We start from the raw sequence: 5,158 nt of genomic DNA, 5'->3' as shown, positions 1-5,158 counted from the left end.
CTCGTTTTTACGTTTTTATTCGGATGATTTGTTGTTTTTCCTCCATGTCTTTGTGGAGCTAAACTCTTTAGTTCTAGGGTTTTGGCTCAAACATGAAAGTTGACGTTTGATTATCGTTTATATCTATTGATTTTCCATCTTTGGGTTATTTATTTATTCTTGATCTTAATTGTTTGCTTATTTGACGAAATAGTTAGACACTATCTGTGGCGTGTGAATTGAACTAGGAATAGGAAATTTTCATGCCTAATAAGAATAAATAGAGCTTGTTCGATTAATCGTTTCGCTAATGAGGATAGGAATATACCCTTTAGCCTCGCTTGGTTGAATACGGAGATATAAATGTGTTCTTGTTACCTCTAGCGACCATAGGAATATAGGCGTTATAGTAGCATCTACAGGCTTGTGAGCAACTCGGAAGATACTCATAAAGTTAACATCAATCCGTCAACTAGTAACCCATAGGTAGAACGATTTAAAGACTCAACTGGATTGTTAGTGGTCATAGCACTATATCTATCTCTTCTCCAATAAAAATCCGCTCTTTCTTGGTTGAAGTTCATTATTTGCTTTCTTTTATATTTAGTTAGTTTATAAAAATAAATTTAGATTTATTTCTTGTTTAGATAATTAACATTAGTTTAATTTAGTTGACAGTTAATCATAAGTCCCTGTGGGCACGATATCTGGATTTTAATCCTATATTACTTGTACGACCAGTGGCGGATGTAGATAGAGCCGAGGGGGTTCATCCGAACCCCCTTCGGCGAAAAATTACACTGTATATATAAGGTGAAAATTATTTTTTATGTATATATAGTAGACGTTGAACCCCCTTAGCTTCTTCATTTATGACTTCTTTATATTTTTGAACCCCCTTGACATAAATCCTGGCTCCGCCACTGTGTACGACCGCGTATACTTGCATGTGCGTTTGGGAGAAACACATTTCTTTGGCCCTTATTTTTCAATATTCACCTTATAATGCATATAAACTTTGACTCCTCCTTTTCAATGGATGGAACACACAATTACGGAATTGAAGAAAAGTGAGGAACTGTTAGGTACAAAAAAGAAAAAAGAAAATAACTACTGATGTATTACTAGGAATATTGAAGCTAAGATTTAGAATTTAAGAGGAACGATGCCTAGAAATATCTTCATAGGGATAGGATGTACTTCATGCATCTTAAGAAATTATACCAAAAGCAAGCTTTATTTATTGACATATGCAGCACTAGAGTACTGCTTCTGGCTTACATTTTTAGAGCCAGTACACACAACAGAGAGGAAAAAAAAAAACTACCTTAACTCCTCTATTATCCATACAAAGTAGCAATCAAAAACTTTCATCCAGCTACCCAAAAACATTCTAATAACTTGAGAGGAGTTTAACAAAATTACATTACCTCCCCCATACTCAAATCGTACATTTCACAAAATGTAGGACTGGAGTTGGGGGGTTACTGCTTACCACTGCTTAGTAGTTATAATAGTTACTGTTAACCTCCCCACCATAGTTCTGGCAGGGGTCCTGAGATTCATCCTCCCAACTGTTAGCACCTGCATCTCCCCAAGCTGCTGAAAATTATTGACAGCATCCATAAGTGCAAGATTAGTAAATCCATGTTCAATATACTCCCCATAATCACCTTGCTGTGGTGCTACTTCAGACGAAGCTTCACCATAGTAAAATTGATTCTCCTGTTCCTAAAATATTCTTGTCCTATTGGAACATCAGCTCCCATGTTCTGTATATCAAACATTGGGACAGTAGGGATGTTAGTTATAGTAACTGCTCCTGCCACATTGTTAATAATTTTTTCAATGGATTGTAAAGTGGTGGCAGAATAAAAGAGAAGCTCCATTTGCGTAGCGCGGACAGTAGCAAGCTCGTCCCTCATTTGCTGCTGTTGAGTGGACACATTATCAATTTTTTTCTCCAGCCTGTCGAATCGTGCTTGAAGATCCGTAACCCATGCCGGTGGTTGGTGCCTCTGAGGTGGTGGATGTGTAGCCTATGCATTATTTGGTCCGACACATGGTCCTAGAGCACAAATAGTGCCCAGACCAATGTTCGAAGGCACAAAAGTTGCCATATCGTCATGCAGAGGATTTCCATAAATGGAGATCAGCTTGGTTATAGTGGAGCTATAATATAGACATCTAACAGATTTTTTTGTTCGACACTTCTTCATATTGGCGCAAATAACTCATCCAATGTTAATTTGTTTTTCATTTAGCAGAGCGTACAACCACGCGGCTCCCATAGGTTGGATTTCATTCGCATTTCTATTTGGTACCAACCTAGAGTTGAGAATCACTAGCCATACCTTTGCAACCACACTCAGATTTATTTGCTGAAACCAGGCCCTTCTGTCGTTCGTATCTACGTGCCATTCCACACCAAAGGGACATAGTTCTCGATATCGACATATTTCATCCATGTCCGGACGGTTCAGAAACTCATGGAACTCGGCATCGTCAGGGATTGGCAATCCATACAACCTTTTAAGGACAGCAAGACCAAAGTGGATAGTACGACCCCCAACCGTGGACGTATTTCTTTCAACATCCATATTCTCTTAAAATTTGCGAACAAGGAATGACACAACAGGTCCTGGATTTTGAGTGAACTCTACCCAGTTAATTCTTTCAATCATTTCAAGAACGCGTCGAATTTCTTCACCGTCCCCTTCAGTGAGTACAATTCTGTCTTTCTTCAATTACGGATACAATTCCTCTTTCTTCAATTACGGGACAGACTAGGGCCGTTTTCTCCCAAGCATCAGCTTCATAGGAGACAAACCTGTTAGTATCATACCTGACTGTAGTACTCCTTGGTGCCTGTAGACAATAAAATTCGCGTCGAGAAAATAATAATCAAGACAGGAAAATATCGCAACAATCTTTGTATTTGATTTCAGAATATGAGTGTTACAATCTCTATGATTCCTCTTATTCGTCTTTCAACAATAATTTCAAGGGCTTTTGAGCTTATTCTTGAACTTGATGGATTTGATCTTGACTTGTACTTGAATTCAAGGGCTTTTGAGCTTGATCTTGAATCTGGTGGTCTTGATCTTGAACTTGTACTTGGATTCAAGGGCTTGAAGCTTGATCTTGAATCTTCGTCGGGATCTCTAGAACTTCTAGAGAAATACTTGAATGCTTGAATGCTTTTAGCTTGTAGAGAAATCCGCAGTGTTTGATCCACGAGCTCTCTCTTGCCTCTTGTTAGAATTTCTGTCCCTTTTTCTGAATTATGAGACCCCTATTTATAGTTGTAGGATGGAGGAGTTGTGATAAGGACAAGCTTCTTTCGACCAATCAGAATTAAGCTGACATGTTGATATTTGATTGGCCAGAACATGTCACTTGTACACATGGCGCATCTTCATTGGCTTTTGATTTGACTAGGCATGCTGCATCATTTTGACACGTGGCATGACACTATAGGCTCCTTTATTTGACTTGGTGTGTCACGTCGTTTGACATGTGGCATCAATTTGGGCCTCTTGAATAAGATAACATCTTGGGCTTGACAAAGTGGACTCATCATTTGTAGCCCAATTAAATGGACTAATCCAATAAAATTGGACCATTACTTAAATCCATATTCATTGGACTTAAATAGTTAACTCAATTGTATTAGCCCACAATTTACTTATTCGGACCAATATATATTGAGTGTAATCTGAATTTCTGGTTGATTAAATTTAATAAAATATCATTGTCCACAAATGCCCCCTACTTCAAGACTTGTCGGACTATTAATTTCGAGGACAAGATTTGAAGTATTTGAGGAAATTATAAACATCTATATGTATTTTTCCTCTCAAAGTGCTCCCCGAGACATAGTCATTAAGCATCTCATTAAATACTATCAACGTCCATTTTTAATGTATCCAACCGACCAAGGCTATATGTCATTTGCCAAATATCTATGGAATTTCTTCCTCCATGAGTTGGGTAAGTATTTGACTTTAACTGATGGCAACATCATCTATTTCCGTGGGAAACAAAATTTAATACCATTTGTTCGGCAATAATTATTCCATGATAGAATTCTTGTCTCATTTGGCCTGTTCATTACATCAGTAATTTTCCCACTGAAGCCACGTGAATTACTAGTAGAACTTGGATGTTAGGTGAGAATATTTTTAGTAGGACTTGGATTTCAGGAAGAATAGGAGTTGAACTAGGATTCCACTACGTCGGTGCTCGCCAAATTCCTTTTGAAGATTAATACTCAGGCCATGTTGGTGTCAAATTGTTTTAGCGGCTTAAAACTTGTTCCCACATCGAAAATCATATCTTCCGTGCTATCTTTCACAGGCTATATAAACCCCTCCATTGTATCAATTGAGCAACAACGAGCGACGTGTTTATGAGCTAACACGAAGGTGATTTTCTTCCTCCTTTTCTTTCGTGTCTATTGTTTCTTTTCCCTTTTTTTTATTTTTTTTATTTTTTATGTAGGTCCAAATAACAATGATGAGTTCTTGTTCAAGGGGATGACCCATGCATGAAGAAGAAAAGGTAATCTTATGGCGCAAAGGGATGGATACTCGTCCCCGCCTTAAGAACGGTAAGGTAATCTTACGGCGCAAAGGGATGGATACTCGTCCCCGCCCTAAGAAAGGTAAGGTAATCTTACGGCGCAAAGGGATGGACACTCGTCCCCGCCTTAAGAACGGTAAGCTAATCTTACGACGCAAAGGGATGGACACTCGTCCCCGCCCTAAGAAAGGTAAGGTAATCTTGTGGCTCAAAGGGATGGACACTCGTCCCCGCCTTAAGAACGGTAAGGTAATCTTACGGCGCAAAGGGATGGATACTCGTCCCTGCCCTAAGAAAGGTAAGGTAATCTTACGGCGCAAAGGGATGGACACTCGTCCCCGCCTTAAGAACGGTAAGGTAATCTTACGGCGCAAAGGGATGGATACTCGTCCTCGCCCTAAGAACGGTAGGCTTGGGAAGCCTTGGAGGATTTGAAGACTTTAACTTGCAGTTATGGAAGATTTTAGACTTCATCTTGCGAACTTGGAGGATTTAAAGACTTCAATTTGAAAACATGGTAGATTTGAGGCTTCAACCTGCTGACTTCGTAGATCCGAGACTTCAACTTGCAAACTTGGCATATTTAAATACTTTG

Source organism: Lycium barbarum, chromosome 2, assembly GCF_019175385.1.
Source record: "Lycium barbarum isolate Lr01 chromosome 2, ASM1917538v2, whole genome shotgun sequence".
Taxonomy (NCBI): Eukaryota; Viridiplantae; Streptophyta; class Magnoliopsida; order Solanales; family Solanaceae; genus Lycium; species Lycium barbarum.
The sequence above is the reverse complement of the archived record's forward strand: the minus strand, read 5'-3'. Positions refer to the sequence as shown.